Source organism: Geotrypetes seraphini, chromosome 2 (genome assembly GCF_902459505.1).
Source record: "Geotrypetes seraphini chromosome 2, aGeoSer1.1, whole genome shotgun sequence".
NCBI classification, from domain to species: domain Eukaryota; kingdom Metazoa; phylum Chordata; class Amphibia; order Gymnophiona; family Dermophiidae; genus Geotrypetes; species Geotrypetes seraphini.
Window position 1 is genome coordinate 272909988 of NC_047085.1, and position 18959 is coordinate 272928946.

Sequence of the window (18959 nt, forward strand, 5' to 3'; positions counted from 1 at the left end):
GCTTCTCTCCCAGGGACCTCCCCATCTGCCCTATTTCTGTTCCCAAAAATGAACAGTCCATCTGGGGACAGTCCCTTTTGTAGTGGCCCTCCTCCCCACAGGCATAACATCTGAAGTCAGGGCGCCCTCTGGGCCTAGGTTTGGTGTCTGGGCCTTCCAACTTTAGCCTAGTGGATTCCCAAGGCTTAGGGACCATTCCCCCCTCCCCCAGAGCCCTCTTCTTTACCCACTAATGTTTAGAGCTTGCTCTTTCCTTCTGCCAGGTTTGGTGGGGGTCTCCTGGCTAAAGGTGCCTCCTTCTTTTCCCTCCAACCCTCCTCAGCTTCCAGATAGCGCTCTGCCCAGAGTACATAAGCACATAAGCATTGCCTCTGCTGAGTCAGACTATATGTCCATCACGCCCAGCAGTCCGCTCCCGCGGTGGCCCCCCAGGTCAATGACCTGTAGTGATCTATTACTCTATTACTTTACAGCCTTCAGTACTGTATAGTAACCCTTTAATTGTACCCCTGGATCCCCTTTTCCTTCATGAACTCGTCCAATCCCCTTTTGAACCCCAAAGTCGTACTCTGCTCTGCCACCTCCTCTGGAAGCGTATTCCAGGCGTTCACCACCCTCTGCGTGAAGAAGAACTTCCTAGCATTTGTTCTGAACCTATCTCCCTTCAATTTTTTTGAGTGCCCTCTAGTTTTTGTTGCCCCTGCTAGTCTGAAGAATCTGTCCCTCTCTACCTTCACTATACCCTTCATGATCTTATGAGTTTCTATCATATCCCCTCTAAGTCTCCGTTTTTCCAGGGAAAAGAGCCCCAGCTTCTCCAGCCTCTCAGCATATGAGAGGTTTGCCATGCCCTTTATCATTTTTGTCGCTCTTCTCTGGACCCTCTCGAGAATCGCCATATCCTTCTTAAGGTACGGCGACCAGTACTGGATGCAGTACTCCAGATGCGGTCACACCATCGCCCTATACAGCGGGAGGATAACTTCTTTGGTTCTGGTAGTGATACCTTTTTTGATAATGCCCAACATTCTGTTCGCCTTTTTTGAGGCCGCTGCGCATTGTGCTGCCGGTTTCATTGTTTTATCCACCAAAACCCCCAAGTCCTTTTCTAGGTTGCCTTTTCCCAATGTCATCCCCCCCATCGTGTAGTTGTACATCAGGTTCCCTTTCCCTATGTGCATAACTTTACATTTCTCTACATTGAAGCTCATCTACATTGCTCATCTACATCTGCTCCTTCCAGTTACCCCGGTCCCATCCTGGTCACCCAGGTCTTTACTAATGGGGGAAGGATATTCGGTAGTTCTCCTTCGTGAGACCTAGTCTAACCTGTATGGTTGCCTTCACCGCTGCATAGTCTAGGGCTTTTGTACTGTCCAACGCCCTATAAGCGGCTTGAGCTTCCCCGGACAAAAATGGAGCAAGGCGTATAGCCCACTGTTCTAGGGGCCAACCTGCAACTGTAGCCACCCGCTCAAAAGTCACAAGAAAAGCCTCTGGATCATCTTCAGGTCCCAACTTTGTGAGGACTAGCCCCTTCTGCCACTCGCCCCCTTTGGCCCCAACCCCATCATCGGTGAGTCCCCCTTCGAAGCTCCTTGGTACCTCTCTTTGTTGTAGTCCGGCTGCCAAGTTCCTGAGCTCCTAGGTTTATATTTCCATCAATTGCAATAGTGGTTGTTGCTGCAGGGCTTGTTGATCTAGGGCTTTGATGAGCCGTCTATCCGCTGCCTCCTGGGCAGTCAGCTGCTCCAACATCCACTTCATAAGACCTTACGATGCCATGGTCCTGTGGAAAGAAACAAACAACAAGGAAAACCCAAGTGTGATTCCTCACAACTCCGGAGTTGCCCTGCTTCCCTGGTCAGCTGCACTAAAACCCACCCTATCCTTTACCAGCGAGCCCAGGTACCCTTTACCTGATGCACTGGTGAGTCTCAGCCTTAGGGTTTTAGTCTGTGGGCCTACTCCACTCTGAACACCTCTGCTCCAATGGCACCTCCTCACTCAATCACTGCTCTGTAAGTCCTGGACTCTCTCTGCACAAGAAACTGTGTTGTGGTCCCACCTGTCCATTCCACCTGTGCCCACAAGGCCTCCGACTTCGGGTCCTCCAGATCCTGGCTACCAAACTAGCTCCAATAACAGGCTTTGAGTCACCAGAACTTGTAATCCACTTTGTCAGGTTGTGTCAGCAGTGTATTCACAACAGCATCAAATCAATTTGTAATCCACCGGTGTGGGGTGCTAGATCCCACTACTGCCACAACTTGTCATAATCCTGGCACCACCTACCCAAAGAGCTAGGCTGAGTGTCCATTCACCACCTATTGTGGGCTAGGCCGAGTGTCCATTCACTGCAGCTCTTATGCTCAGAGAGGATTTTGGGCTTACCGAGGATTAGGCACTAAAGCCCGCATTCCTCCCCTCAAGGATCACCCAGAAGCACCTGTTTCCTGGAACTCCAACTATGCTTCATTCTGTTGGGAGTCCATTAATGAACCCTCCCTGTCAGTTCAGGGTGAGGTCCCTCTTGACCCCTCAAAATGTTCCCCCCCCCAGGATTGAGGGGTCCACGCCTGAGCTCTTCTTCCTATCAGGAGTCCAGTTTAAGGTTCTAGGAGTCTCTTTTCTTTACAAATCACCACTTTTCTCTGCCACTTGATTCTTATGCAAATTAGTTATTCAAGTCCAATGGCCAGGTCATTCAGACTTTACTATTGTGCAACAGAATACTCCGGAGCAATAGGGGTAGCTGGTTCCTACCACCACCCACCTAGTCTTCCACTATGACTAGAACCACCCCAGTAGGAACTAGTTGAACCCAGCTATTCCCTGTTTAACCCTGGGTTACTCATTACCCATGGGCACTCTGGGGAGAGGTAGACTCTGATGTAGCCTTCCCTCGGGGCGGTACTCTCTCACGTGATAGGACATACACCCCATCACAGATACTAAAGCAATTCTGGCAGTTTTACCCAGCCAAATAAACTTAGTGAGAATATCATTCAACTCTTTATAAAAGGACCCTTGAAAATAAACCAGCAACATACTCATTTGGTAGCAAACTACAGGCAAAATCATCATTTTGACAATTTGGACTCTCCCCCACCAAGAAAGATGTAATGGGTTCCAATGCTCACACATTTCTTTGACTTTCAGCAATAAAGATTTTTCATTTACTGTCATTGTGTCTTCCAAAATTCTTTGAATCATGATGCCTAAGTATTTTATGCCCTCTTCCTTCCAAAGGAAAGGGAATGAATCAAATAATCCTTTCATACAATGCACGTTTAATGGAAGAACCTCTGATTTACTCCAATTTATTTTGTATCCAGAAAATTCTTCAAATGAAGCAAGATATCATCTGCATAAGCGGAGATCTTATATTCCCGACCTGCATAAGGAATACCCTATATCTCCTTTGCCTGTTGTCTAGCCAACAACAAGGGTTCCAGAACAATGTCAAAAAGCAAAGGAGATAAGGGACATTGTTGTCTAACTCCTCTCCCCAGACAAAAACGTTCAGAAAATGTGTCATTTATATATAGCCTGGCAGAAGGGGAACTATACAAGGTTTGAATCATTTGAATAAATCCGGATCCTATACCAAACCAATACATTGCTTGATACATGAAAGTCCCACACGATCAAAGGCATTATCTGCATCCAATGAAACTTGTTTTCGCTAAATTTAACATATGTAAAGTTAATCTGGAATTATTTGAGGAATGTCTCTGAGCAATGAACCCCGTTTGGTGCATACCTATCATATAAGGGAGAGCCTTGGCTAATCTTAGAGCCAATAATGGCTTTTTAGCCAGAAGTTTTCCATCTACATTGATTAAAGGAATAGGCCTGTAGTTTGAAACCAACATGGGATCTTTATTTGGCTTCGGCAAAACAATGGTTAAAGACTCTACCATAGTACCTGAAATACAACCCTTAGTTAGGTGTGACTGATATAAATTGAGATGATGAGGTAAAAGCATAATTTGAAATGATTTGAAAAACTCCATAGTAAATCCATCACTACCCAGAGTGGATCCAACTCGGAGGGACTTCAATGCTGTCTGGAGTTCCTTAAGTGATAAAGGTGTATGAAGATCACTTTTTATATGCTCGGGAATTTTTGCCCCTTGAATTAACTTTAAAAATTCTAACCCATTTTTTTCTTTACATGAATAAAGCTCGGAAGAATATAAAGTCTTGTAATATTTCAAATATTGTTTTAAAATATTTTCAATCTGGGTATGAGATTGATCATTCTCATCCTTAATGGCTGCAATTTTTACTTTCCTTTTTTTAGCTTTGAGATAATTAGTTAATAATCTTCCCGCTTTGTTTGAGTTTCCATAATACAGAGCCTGCTGTGAAAACAATCTTTCCTGGCCAATTGTGAGGAAATCTCATTATATTTAAACTAAACTAAACCTTAAGTTTATATACCGCATCATCTCCACGGAAGTAGAGTTCGGCACGGTTTACAAGAACTTAAAAATGAGAAAGGGTAGGAAAAGGTTTACATAAGTTTATAAATCGAGTGGAAAAGTAAGGGAAAAAAGAAATTACATGTTAGAGAAGAGCCAGGTTTTTAGTTGCTTGCAGAATAAATGGAGGGAGCTCAGATTCCACAACAGGATAGTAAGGTCATTCCAGAGACCTGTGATTTTGAATAGAAGTGATTTTCCCAGTTTACCTGCGTGGAGAATACCATGTAGGGAGGGGAAGGATAGTTTTAATTTATGGGCGGTCCTGCTGGAGTCAGGGCACAAGGAGTTGAAGGAAAGTGGGAATAGGGAAGGAAGGATGCCGTGAATAATCTTAAAAGCCAGGCAAGAGCATTTGAATTGGATTCTGAAATCACTGGGAGCCAGTGAAAATTGGCCAGGAGTGGGGAGACATGGTCAGATTTACGTTTTGCAAAGATCAGCTTGGCTGCAGTATTCTGAATAAGCTGGAGTCTTTGGAGGCTTTTTTTTTGTTAAGCATAGGTAAATGGCATTACAGAAGTAAAGTTTGGAGAGGATGATGGATTGGACAAGGACGGCAAAATGTTTTTGGCGGAAGCAGGGTCTTGCTTTCCTTAGCATGTGGAGGCTGAAAAAGCATGATGTTGTCAAGGAGTTGAGGTGGTCGTTGAGGGAGAGAGAGGAATCAATAATGATGCCAAGGACCTTGCTTGAGAACTCAAGGTGTAAGGCAGCGCCTGAGGGTAGTGCGAAGAGGGTGGGCAGGTGTTCCAACTTTGGGCCGAGCCAGAGTAATTTTGTTTTTGATTCATTTAGTTTCATCTGTACCGAGAGGGACCAGGAGTGGAGTCTCGTTATACAGGATGTTATGTTATCGTGGAGGTTGGTGAGGTTCTGGTCTGTTTCAAGAAGGACAAGGATATCATCGGCGTATGTGTAGATTGTTTAAAGGGGGGAAAGCTGGAAGAGCTTCAGTAAGGACATATAGATGTTAAAAAGGATAGGGGATAGGGGTGATCCCTGAGGGACACCGCAAGAAGGAGACCAAGGAGCGGACATGGTGCCATTAGAGTTGACAGTGTAGGAGCGAGAGCGAAGGAAGTTTGAGAACCAATTAAGAACGGTGGAATCAATTCCTATCTCAGAAAGTTGATAAAGTAGTATGTCGTGGTGGACGACATCGAAAGCAGCAGAGAGGTCGAATTGTAACAGAACAGCGAATTTGTTTCGAGAATGTAATTGTTGCACCTTTGATATTAGGGAGACAAGGAGGGACTCGGTGCTGAAGCTGGGTCTAAAGCCATGTTGATAGGGGGAGAGAATGGAGAATCTCTCTAGGTAAGAAGATAGCTGGGTAGTGACTATGGACTCAAGCAGTTTGGTTAGGAGGGGGATATTTGCTATGGGGCGGTAGTTCGATGGTGAGGAAGGGTCGAGATTAGCTTTTTTCAGAAGAGGGGATAAAGCAATGTGTCCTATTTCTGTGGAGAAAGGCCAGATAGTAGGGCAGTGTTTACAAAATTGGTAAGGGAGGAGATGGCCTGCGCAGGAATGTTATCATAAAGGTAGGATGGGAAAGGATCTAGGATACATTTGCAGGATTTCAATTTGAAACAAAGTTTAGAGATCTGGGATTCGGAGGCAATTTCAAAGGCAGTCCAAGATCTATCAGCAGGAATAGGGTTGGAGTCGTTGGGAGGTAGAGAATTGTAAGAGATAGTTGGGGGGAAAGAACTTCTTATGATAATGATCTTTTCATTAAAAAATTTGGCTAGGTCGTTTGCGGATGGAGAGAGAAGGGGAAGGTGGAGTCATTTTTTTAGGTTTAATTACGCCAGATGTTGAACAGTGTACTAGTTTGGTTTTTTGATCTGGTGATTTTGTCACCATAGAAATTTTTCCTTGCTTTTGTCAATACCGTGTTGTAGAACTTGATGTTGTCTCTCCAGGATTGTCTGTCAGAAGGGGATTTCGATTTTTTCATTTACGCTCCAGTGCTCGACATTTCTGTTTCAATTCCCTATGATATGGAAGATACCAGGGAGCTTTGCAGGAGTGGGAGATAGGTTTAGTAGAGAGAGGAGCGAGAGCATGGTAAGTGGATTTAGAAAGGGTTACCCAGTTGTGCCAGTTGGAATCAGGGTTGGTATGGTCAGGAGAAGGAGGGAGTTGGTTGAGAAATTGGGACCAGAACAGTTCACTCGTGATTTTTTTGCGGTAGGTGATATAGTTTGTGGCTCGGGGAGGAGTGCCCAGGTGGGACATGAAAATGGGAAGGCAGATGGAGCCAAGAAGGTGATCAGACCAGGGGACATGTTCCCAATGGGCTTCTTCAGCAGAAGTTTTGTGTTCAGTTAGGTCGAGGAAGCTGATGATGTCTAGAGTATGCCCCTTATCATGGGTGGAGGAGCAGTGAAACCGAGGGAGGTGAGGAAGTCTTTGAAATCGGTTGCATCCTTGTTGGTGTTATCATATAGGTGGAGGTTAATATCGTCAATGATCAATAGTCTCTGGAATTTTAGGAAGGCCCTTGTTATGGTCTCTAGGACGAGTTCGGAGGATTTGTTCCAGGAGGTGGGTGGGTGGTAAAGTAGCAGGATGCCTAATGGGTAGGGATGAAGTTCGTCGTTGACTATGGCTAGCAAGAATTCTAGTGATGTATGGCTGCCCTTTTCAAGGAGCTGGACATCGAAAAATTATTTGTAAAACAGGGCCAGGCCTCCTCCCCTCCGGTTGGTTCTGGGTGAGAAGAGACCATAGTAGCCAGGAGGGCAGAGTTCGTTTTGTGTGAAAGAGTCATCTCTTTCGATCCATGTTTCTGTGATGCACAGGAAACCAGGGTCGAAATCTCCAAGTAAGTCTTTTAGTATTTGTGTCTTGTTTCGGGCTGATCTAGTGTTACAGTAGAGAATTGGGACTGGGGTGAGAGAGTCTGAAGTATGGTTAGCAGGAGAAACAGGCTTTAAGGAGGAGTGATTGACTCCACGGTGTTTTGTGAAAGGATGGGATCTGGTTCGTACTAGTATGGGAATTTTAAGGCCAGGGCAGGTGCTGTTGGAGGATGTAGAGTCGGGGAGGTGGGGGGGGGGGGAGGGTTTTTTGGCAGTGAGAAGTACTGGTGAGTGAGCATAGTAGGAGAAGGAGGAGCCAGAAAGGTGATTTCATGATGGGAAACGAGGAGAACCCATGAGTGGGGGTTGGATTTGCCAGGCAGGTGGGGGAGAGTTTGGTCGGGAGAGGATAGAGGGAAACAGGAGAGGGACGAAAACTGAGGGAGAATTTGCATGCAATTAGAAAGCTAATGAGGTACTGACGGTGTGGGACTAACAGTAGCTAGTAGTGAGATACAGACTGAGGCGGGGCTAAGCATATGAACTAGTAAGATAGACACAGGGATGATGCTTAGATGGGAGACAGTGATAACAAGTCTGTGCAAGCAATAGCAGACTATACTATACATGCAGTACTGACTATACGTGCAGTAACAAATTTTACATGCTATAACAGGCTATAAATGCGATAACGGGCTATAGATGCAGATTGTGCAGGATATAACAGGCTATGGTGCAGTTCATAACAATCTATAACGAGCAGTACATGCAGTTTATAAAACATGCAGATTATAGTACATGCAGTTTATATTGCATGCAATGGGTAGAACAGGCAGATGATAGTATTCGCAAGACATTACGCAGCCTTAGCCGGCGCGCCGAACGTCTGCGAGCCGATTCACTTGGTGTGATTTGTGTGGTTTTGCTAACCTGGGGGGCGGAGCTGGCTCACACACCCGGCTGCAGGGGGGGCAGTTTCGGTGGAAGCTCCGTGCAGGAGCTGGCCCCGACTTTGAAAACGCAGCCGAATGCAGCAAGAGGGATATCCGATGAGCTCTGTGAGGGAGCTAGAAAGAAAAGCAATTGGGCAGTACTTAGCAGATTAAACTAAAACAAAATTGTGCAGAACTTAAACGAAGTCAAACCCGAGCCCGAGTGATTCTACAGGAGGGGGCTTGCTGCCAACGACCGGCGCTTAAGCAGGGTCGTGGAGTTCTCCTTTCCCGGCTGGCTGTGGAGGGGGAGGCAGCCTGAAACTCGGGCAGGTGAGCAGGAGAATGGAGGCTTCTTTCGTGCAGTGGCTAGGAGGGATAAAGATTTTCTCCCCTGCTGGATCGGGGGAGGGGTGGAGCAGAGGCCAGGTGCCTGCTGGAGAGGGCTCCGATGCTGGTCTCAGTCTAAGTTTTCAAAAGGGCCTGCAAAGTACTATACTCCCATTTTGATGCCAATTGTGATTCTAAATTCAAAATAATTTTTTTCAGATTAGAAAATTATAATTTTAGCTGTTTTTTAACATGAGCCAAATAGGAAATTATTTGCCCTCTAGTTGTAATAGGTGTACAGATTTGGTTAGAAATGAAATGCATAGAAAAATCAGGTGCAGTTTTCTGTGAATTATTTTTCTTTCAGCAGTTTTCAACATGAAAGTGTTCACATTCTTTCACTTTGCAAACTGGAACACAGCTCATTTTCAAATAGTCCCACAGACATTGCAGTAATGTAGATAGTTTGAAAATGGTCTCCTTTAAGGATGATGGTTTTTAAACATATTTCAGTGAGCAATTTGCTTTTTGGGAAAAGCTTTACATATCCTTTGGCGATTTTCTCAGTGACATGATGTCTATGCACAGTGCTGGGCTTATCAATAGGATGCAAAATATTGCATTAGATTAGCAAGTCTCTTCTTAGCTGTATACATTATCTGTGCATATATGAACAGATGGAATGGCTTTTCTTTGCTCTGTTTTTGTAGTGGTTACATCTGTTTCTGGTGATGAGGATCCTTTATTTCTGGAATTATTTGGATGTATCTTTGCATTTTTATTCAGCTGCTTAATTTGCTGTTGTTTATCTTGATAACTATATTAATTTTGGCCTATTCTGATCATAGTAAATTCTTTAAAATGTAATACCTTTTATTTTCCTATTTTGTAGACAGATTTATGCCAGGTTTAGTGTAATGCTAAAATCATGTACATTGTGATTTGTGTCCTAGTATTGTGGGGGTGATAAAAGGAGTACTTCTGTAGTTGATTCCTCATGGAAATTTTAAAACATAGGCCGGCTGATATTCAATGCTATTTAACCAGCCAGGAATAGCTCCTAGCTGGTTAAATAGCACTTAGCTAGATAAACACTAATATTTGTCATGAGATAGCTTCTGAATATTAGTGGCTAGCGCAGTGTATCGCAAACCGAGTGCTATTGTGAGATTCCAGATGTGCCACAAGATGCTGGTGAGGAGGAGAGGCACTGGTGCTGGCTGACTGCTTACAGGATGTGCCTCTGAGGCACATCCTGTAGGCAGTCAGCCGGCACTTCTTCTCCTCTCCTTCTCCAGCATACCCCCGGCGTAGAACAGTAGGTTATGCGCATGTGCAGACGTCGATGGGATGACTTCATACATGCAGATGATGTCATTGCATCAGTGTCTTCGCATTTACGGATGCCTTCTAGCCACAGCACTGAGTTTAGTGTGCCGTGCCTTCAGAAGGTTTGCTGGACACTGAGCAAGTGGATAACCGGCTGTGTTGCATGACTTAGGTGGCCAAATCAGGCCACATAAATAGCTGCTCTAGCATTGGCTGGTATAAATTTAGCTAGACAGTGCTGAATATTGATTTAGCCATTAGGTTTATAGCGGCCACAAATAAACTGGATATTCAGTGCTGGTCACTGGAAACAGCCCGGCATTGAATATTCGGGCTCAGCATAGCTAACTCTTGCAGTCTGAATATTGGCTCCAGTGTACATAGGCTTACCTTTCTTTAAGGAAAGAGTGGTGTAGTGGTTAGTACTGTAGCCTTAACACCTGGAGGTTGTGGGTTCAAATCCTGTGCTGCTCCTTGTGACCCTGGGCAATTTATTTAATCCTCCACTGCCTCAGGTACATTAGATAGATTGCGAGCCCACTGCGACAGATACAAAAAATGCTTGAAGTACTTGTATACCACCTTTTTTGTAGTTTTATAACCACACTCAAAGCAGTTTACATACAAGTCTTAATCCCTTTCCCTTCTTAACATTTCTGTATAGATTTTGTGAAATGTGTCTCGGGGGTACAAAATTGCTAGAGGTGTGCATTGCTTTTTATATAGACCCATAGATCAAATGAATTTCCATCAATCAAAAAAAGAAAAAGGTATAACATTGGGGGGGGGGGGGGGGGAGTGGGGGGATAAATGGAGTACTGGAGGTTTACATTAGCCTGCAGTGGAATAGGTATAAATATCTTCTTAAGACTCCCTATGCAAGAATGAGATTTTATTTTATTTTTTAAAAAGCCTTTGAAATTAGATATGTAAGAGATATGTCATTACCTGCAGGATACTGAATTAATTTTCAGGACAGCTGGTAGCTATTTGTGATTATAGCAATAATACTGTAATAGTGTATAGTCTAGCACAGGTAAGGAAAAAAAATGGTATTTAGCTCTTTGCAAAAGGCATACATCCATATATGAAATAAACAGAATTTGTAGTGTAAAAGGCATATGAGTCTTGAACCATTTTTACATTTTTACAATATAGTGAGTTATAAATCACTGGCCAGTACACTCAGACCTACCCTAATGTGTTATCCATTCCCTTCATAAGGGGGGCAGGAGCAACAGTCATAGGTAGCTCAATTTATGGGTAAAAATTCCTTCTAGATCTCTTGGATAGTGACTTGGCAGATTCCATGAGGAGACAAGGTGAATCCCTGCAGAGGTTGTTGCGGCATCCTTAAGAACATAGGAACATAAGATTTGCCACTGCTGGGTCAGACCAGTGGTCCATCGTGCCCAGCAGTGTGCTCACACGGCGGCCCTTAGGTCAAAGACCAGTGGCCTATTTGAGCCTAGCCTTACCTGCGTATGTTCTGTTCCAGCAGGAACTTATCCAACCTTTTCTTGAATCCCTGAAGGGTGCTTTCCCCTATAACAGCCTCTGGAAGAGCGTTCTAGATTTCTACCACTCTCTGGGTGAAGAATTTCCTTACGTTTGTATGGAATCTATTCCCTTTTAATTTTAGCGAGTGCCCTCTGGTTCTCTTCATTTCGGAGAGGGTGAACAATCTCTCTTTCTCTACTAAGCCAATTCCCTTCAATATCTTGAATGTTTCGATCATGTCCCCTCTCAGTCTCTTCTTTTCAAGGGAGAAGAGGCCCAGTTTCTCTAGCTTCTCATTGTATGGCAATTCCTCCAGTCCCTTAACCATTTTTGTCGCTCTTCTCTAGACCCTTTCGAGTAGTACTATATCCTTTTTCATGTACGGCGACCAGTGTTGGATGCAGTATTCCAAGTGGGGGCATAACATGGCCCAGTACAATGGCATGATAACCTTTTCAGATGTGTTTGTGATCCCCTTCTTAATCATTCCTAGCATTCCGTTTGCCCTTTTCGCTGCCACCGCACAGGGCTTTACTCCTGATTTTGTAAGTTTAATATTTGCAGCCTATCTGAATTATCAGGGTCTACCTGCACTGTCTGCAGTCTCACTACTAGTTTTGCATGGTTTCTCAGAGCTTGGTTCCCTCATTTAAGGTTCATCCACAGGAACCAGAAATCCATTTGTAGAACACTGGGATGACTGGGGGTTAGGGTCAATGCCTTTATTCCCTCAGAATGAATCCTCAGTTTTGTGGGATTCAGGATCTCAGGCAGGGGCTACCAGCCAGGAGTCTGTAGCAGCCTTGGACCAGGGGGAGAACCCGATGGTGTGCTGTCTTTTGAATCTGGTGGCTTTTCTAGAGGTCGTGCCTTGTTAATTTTTCCACCTGTTCAGGGTTGTAAAAGCAAAAAATTTCTTGATCATACATTAGCATTTCAGACAGCTTTTTATGGTAAAAATTTTCAATTGTTGTTGCATACAGCTTGTTCCTATAAACATTTTAGAACCCAGCTGAAAACATCTCTTTTCAAAATATTTGGCCAAATAGTTCTATTGTGTTTCCTCTGTTATTTATTTATTTGTCTTTGTTTAACATCAAAAGAAAATACCTTTGCTAAAGAAAAATAACAATATCCAATTAGGAAACAATAATACTCATAACATATACAATATAGTAGTCCACAATTAAGGAGAGAGAATCAAGCACAGTCAAGGGTAGTTGAATTTGAAGAAAAAAGGAAACATCAATATACTCATAAATACAGAGCAAATCAGTTGTATCATTACTATACAGTCTGGACGGTGATATCAGTAGGCATTGTGGGGCTACGGAAGCACCTTTACCCTCCAGGAAAAATTGTAGTTTCCTCTGTTATTTTTATTTATGATCTTTTGTAAACCACGTTGAACTTACGGTTACGCGGTTTAGAAGCACGATGTTACATTATGTCATTATAGAACCTTTGCAGGAATTGAAGCTTGAAACCCCACATAACTCTGATACTCAGCTTTTAGTCATGAGTAACTCTAAGGCTCTGACCACATCTTTCCCTTCACGTCCAGATATTACCAAGATGCTGTCAGAGCATTGGGAGACTCCTGAAGGCCCTCTGAGAGTGACCAGAACTATGATAAAGTTGTAACTGATGGCTCCTGATTTTCAACAGCTGTTTGTCCAGTCTAAAGTGGATTCATTGGTAGTGCAGGTTACCAAACGTATTTTTCTGCCTAGTGAAGGTGGAGTGATATTAAAGGATGCACAAGACCAAAGGGTAGATTTAGTCCTCAAAAGGCAGTTCAAGGCTTTGACGTTGGGACTAAAGGCAGTGGCTGCAGCTTCTTTCATTGCACACGCCTGACGTACCAGATTGTGTCGGGCTCTGTTGGCGGAAGATGATGTCTACCTCTAGTTGCTGCTTTCGGTGATGGATTATGTAGCAGATACTCTAAATGATGTTTTCAGGATCATGAGCAAGGTTTATGTTTATTCTATATCTGCCCGTAGAATGCTCTAAATCAGGCAATGAACGAGAGATTCGGCTTCCAAGGCCATTTTGAGCAGGCTACCTTTCAAGGGTGAAATGCTCTTTGACAAGGCCAGTGTGGCAGATCATTGCCATAAGTCTTTGCAAGATAGTAGACCATGTGTCCCTGGAGTGTCAGGTTGTGGTACTTTCCATGGTTATCAACAGTTTTGTCAGTCCTCAGTAGGGCCCTATGTTCACACTGTATGTAAACCCTATATTGCAACACTCTTATCTGTAAACTGTAACCTGTTATCATGTAACCTGTTCTGAGCTCTTTGGGGAAAAGGGAAATTTATTTAGATTGTTTCAGGGATCTCAGTAGAGATGTGGAGGCTCCAGGCAAGCTCAGCCCTCTGGTTTGTGCCCCACAGCAATCTCCAAAAAAATCACAATGATGCCATGCCAGCTACCGAACCCCCACAGATAGAAGGGAAGTTAACACTTGCTGGGAGGCCTTTTTGAGGATTTGCTCAGATCACTGAGTTCTAGACATCATTTGAGAGCACTACAAGCTCAAGTTTTTCCATCTCCTGCTAGACCTCTTTTTACACTCTCCAGCCAGACAGCCAGAGGAGGTAAAGGTCTGAACAATGGTGAAATGGCTACTGGATATTCAAGCCATAGAACCCGTACTTTATCTTACTCAAAAGACTCAGATGACTGAAGACCAATCCTGGATCTGAAGATGGTCAATGCAACGCTGAAAGTGACCCAATTCCAGATGGACACTGTTTGGTCATGGCTGCTGTGACTCCAGGGGAGTTTCTAGTCTCTCTGAATTTAATGGAGGCTTGTTTACATATTCTCATATTTCCGGACCTCAGGAAATTCTTGAAATTTCCTGTTCTTGGGAGATATTTCCAATTCTCGTCGCTCCCATTTGGTATGACAACAGTGCCTTATACTTTCACCAAGACAGTGGTTGTAGCAACAGTAGAGAATGACACGGGGACAAATTTTTCCCTGTCCCCACAGGAACTCAATTTTCCTGTCCTGTCTCCATGAGTTTTGTCACTGTCTCTGTACCTGTCCCATTCCTTTAAGCTCTGACTTAACCACACAAGTCTCAAACACTTATGAATTTAAAGTGTTTGAGGCTTATACAGATGAGGACAGAACTTGCAGGGATGGGGCAGGGATGGGAAAATGAGTTCCCACGGGGACGGGGAAAAATTTGTCCCTGTGTCATTCTCTAAGCAGCAGCACACCTACGTAAGGCAATTCTTGGACAATTGGCTGATCAGAGCCAACAAGAAAGCAGTGGCACTAGTTATCCCCTACTGCAAGACCTGGGGTGGATTATCAATTTTTGGAAGAGCCACTTGGAGCCAACACAATCCTTAGAGTGCTTGGGGGTCCACTTCAACATGACAGAAGGCTGCGTATTTCTTCCAGAGTCATGCAAACTGAAACTCAGGAGCCAGATTTTGGATCTCCTGACTATACATCCACTATGGCTTGGCACCATGTACAGGTGCTGGGGTTGAAGACAGCGACCATAGAGGTGGTTCTTTGGGCAAAAGCTCATCTATGCCCTCTCCAAGACACACTGTTGTCCCATTGGTCACTGCAGACAGGTTCACTCCAGATGCTACTGACTTAGACAGTGGTGGTGGTGGTGGTGATGGGGTCAAAGTTTGCAGAGGTGGCTCTGGCAAAATGCTTGCCTCTTCGCATATCCTCTTGGGTGATCCTGACAACAGGTGCCAGTCTTTTCAGCTGGGAGGTCTTTGTGAGGGTCATCCAGTTCAGGTTGATGGTTACCTCTCAGATTGGAGCTGCAAGCTATTCATCTAGCGATGAAGACATTGGAGAACATCCTAAAAGGCAAAGTGGTCAGGGTCTTCTCGGACAATGCCACAGCTATGACATATGTCAACAGACACAAAGGCACCAAGAATGCCCTGTTGAGACTGGAGGCCCAGTTGATATTTCACTGGGCAGAAGTCCCCCTACAAGCTTTAACAGCAGCACATGTAGGGGGGACAATGTACAGGCAGACTATCTCAGCCAGCAGATCCTGGACCTGGGAGAATGGTCTTTGTTCTAGAAGGATTTAATAAGCATTATATGTTGATGGGACCATCTGAAGTTTGATATAATGGCGTCAGCAGCCAACAAAAATGTCCCTCATTTAAGAAGATAAGAACATAAGAATAGCCTTATTGAGTCAGACCAATGGTCCATCAAACCCAGTAGCCCGTTCTCACAGTGGCCAATCCAGGTCAAAACCCAAGGTGTAGCAATATTCCATGCTACCGATCCAGGGCAAGCAGTGTCTTTCTCAATAACAGACTATGGACTTTTCCTCCAGGAACTTGTCCAAACCTTTCTTAACACCACTTACGCTATCTACTCTTACCACAACCTCTGGCAACCCGTTCCAGAGATTAACTATTCTCTGAGTGAAAAATATTCCTCCAATTTGTTTTAAAAGTATTTCCCTGTAACTTCATCAAGTGTCCCCTTAGTCTTTGTGATTTTTGACAGAGTGAAAAATCGATCTATTGGTACCCGTTCTACTCCACTCAGGATTTTGTAGACTTCAGTCATATCTTCCCTCAGCTGTCTCTTTTCCAAGCTGAAGAGCCCTAACCATCTTTCCTCATACGAGAGGAGTTCCATCCCCTTTCCATCTTGGTCGTTCTTCTTTGAACCTTTTCTAGTGCCACTATATCTTTATTGAGATAAGGAGACCAGAATTGAACACAATACTCCAGATGAGGTCGCACCATGGAGCGATACATGGGCATTATAACATTCTTAGTCTTGTTAACCATCCCTTTTTTTTTTTTTGAAAAGTATATTTTATTAAATTTTTCAAGAAGAAAAGAACAAAGCACTCAAGTGCACATGGTGTACAACAAGTGTCATGAATACCAAAATTCTGCTCAAATTCACCAACACAGTCTTGAGCCCTCCCCCCCATCCCACCCACTCTCACCCCCCTCCCATAACCCAAACAAACAAATCATAACAAAAGTCCACTCTAGTACAGTCCAAATTATATAGTCAAACATTTAACAAATGACTTCAAGCTCTAGATGTTAAAGTATCCCAGAAGGGAGCCCAACATTGACAGAACAATCTGCCCTGTGCGGAGTCCAGACTAGAAAAGCAAAGTCGCTCCATGGAGGCTTGCTGTATCATCAATGTCCGCCAGCGAGAAAGCGTCGGAGATTCAGACGAAATCCAGTTAAGTAGAATAGTCTTCTTCCCCAATAGTATAGAGCGGGCGAGAAAGCTCCTAAACCCCCTAGGAGCTGTCAGAGGCACAGAATCAAGGGTAAACAACATCTGTTGATCTAAGGAAAAGTTGTAATTCCACATGTTTTGAATATGCTCACACAGCTGTTGCCAAAAAGCTTGAATCCGAGGACACATCCAGAACTGATGTCCCAAAGTGGACGGAGAATGAGAACATTTAAGGCAACCATCAGACAAGCACATCTTTGCACGATATTGGTATGAAGTAGATCTATACAAATGATGTAAAAATTTATAATTCATTTCAAACAGAGTGACACTGTGCGAAACTCGAGCCGTTCGAAAGACCCCCCCTGCGGATCATAGTAGCTGTTACCTCACAGGAAAGGTCGTGTGACCATTTTAAAGCATAAGAGTCATAGGAAGGCTCGCCCAGGCATTCCTGTAGATGACGATGATGAAATCGCAAAGGAATCGGTACCTGAGCAGATAAGCTCAGCGCTTCAGATAGATGTTCCATACAACGGTCCGCTATAGAGTCCTGTGGCAAGGAGGCAATGTAAGAGGAAAGTTGAAGGTAAGAGAACCAATCAGTAGGCCTCCAGCCATGGTCCCGCTGAAGTTCTTCAAATGATTTCAAGGCGCCAGTGGAATGTACCAGTTGAAAAATATATTGATTAGTAGGCAATGTCCACACTTGAGAAGAAACTGGGTCCATACCCGCTGTAAAGTCACCATTACCCCGCAATGGTAAGTAAGGAGTAACCTGAGAGGTAATCTTGAGCTGATTACAAAGTACTTTCCAAAGTCGCCGCAAAGGCAGTAGAAATAAGTCTCGTGCTGATGAGGTCTTCCTTGGCAGGTGGGAAGTGTGTAGCAGGTAACTGAAATGGTATGGAGCACAGAGCAACAATTCCTGCGTGGAAGCCGAAAAATGTGTAGTCCCCCGGTACCAGTCATTCAAGTGTCTCATCTGGCACGCCCAGGATAATAAACGAAGACTCCGGAGACCAAATCCTCCGCGATCCCTAGGGCGCGCCAGATGAGCCAAAGACATACGAGCCCTCCTCCCACCCCACAGGAACTTTTGCAAACATTTCCCAAGAATGTTATCATGACGTGAGGAGAGTAATACAGGTATCATTTGAAACACATAGAGCCACTAGGTAACCATCCCTTTTTAAATAATTCCTAGCATCCTATTTGCTTTTTTGGCCACCGCCGCACATTGGGCGGAATATGTCAATGTACTATCTACAATGACACCCAGATCATTTTCTTGGGCACTAATCCCCAAGGTGGACTCTAACTGTGATTCAGGTTATTCTTCCCAATGTACATCACTTTGTATTTATACACATTTAGGACTCCTTTTACTAAGGTGTGCTAGCATTTTTAACGCACGCAGATTAGCACACGCTAACCCCGCGCTACGCGGCTAGAACTAACGCTAGCTCAATGCTGGCATTAGCGTCTAGTGTGCGTGGCATTGTAGCGTGCACTATTCCGCGCGTTAAAGCCCTAATGCAGCTTAGTAAAAGGAGCCTTAAATTTCATCTGCCATTTGGACACCCAGTCTTCCAATTTCCTAAGGTCCGCCTACAATTTTTTACAATCCGCATGTGTTTTAACAACTTTGAACAGTTAAGTGTCATCAGCAAATTTAATCACCTAACTCGTCATTCCAATTTCCATATCATTTATAAATAAGTTAAATAGAACCGGTCCCAGTACAGACCCTTGCAGCACTCCACTGTTTACTCTCCTCCAATGAAAAAAATGACCATTTAACCATACCCTCTGTTTTCTATCCAATAACCAGTTCCTAATCCACAACTTTGCCACCTATCCCATGACATTTTAATTTTCTCAGGAGCCTCTCGTGAAGAACTTTATGAAAAGCTTTTTGAAAATCTAGATATACTATATCAACCTTTATCCACATGTTTATTCACACCTTCAAAGAAGACAAATAAATTTCTGAGGCAAAATCTCCCTCCGCTGAACCCATGCTGACTCCGTCTCATTAAATCATGTTTGTCTACGTGTTCTACAATTTAATTTTGTATAATCATTTGTACCATTTAGCCAAAGATTCAAGCCTAGAAGCGCTGGCATGGATGATCTAGTCAACCTTGGCCAAAGACAGGGCTGTTGCATGTGTTCCCCCTGTGGGCCATGAAAGGCTGGGTCATTCAAGGAATAATGACCCACCCGTGGTTAGTAATTTTGGTAGCATCAGATTGGCTGTGTTGGCCATGATATGTGGATCTGGTTTGGTTGCAGAGGGACAAGTGTCTCAAACTGCCACTTTATCCATCTTCTCTTGC

At 44.0% G+C, this 18959-nt stretch overlaps 1 protein-coding gene across 1 annotated transcript in view; it reads left to right on the plus strand.

Moving 5' to 3' along the window:
* Positions 1–8326: 8326 nt before the first annotated feature.
* ANKS6 (ankyrin repeat and sterile alpha motif domain containing 6) overlaps positions 8327–18959 on the plus strand; it is a 277710-nt gene continuing 267077 nt past the window's right edge. The window contains exon 1 of the mRNA XM_033929683.1: positions 8327–8568. The gene's annotated coding sequence lies outside the window, so the exon portion shown is untranslated. The remainder of the gene's footprint in view (positions 8569–18959) is intronic.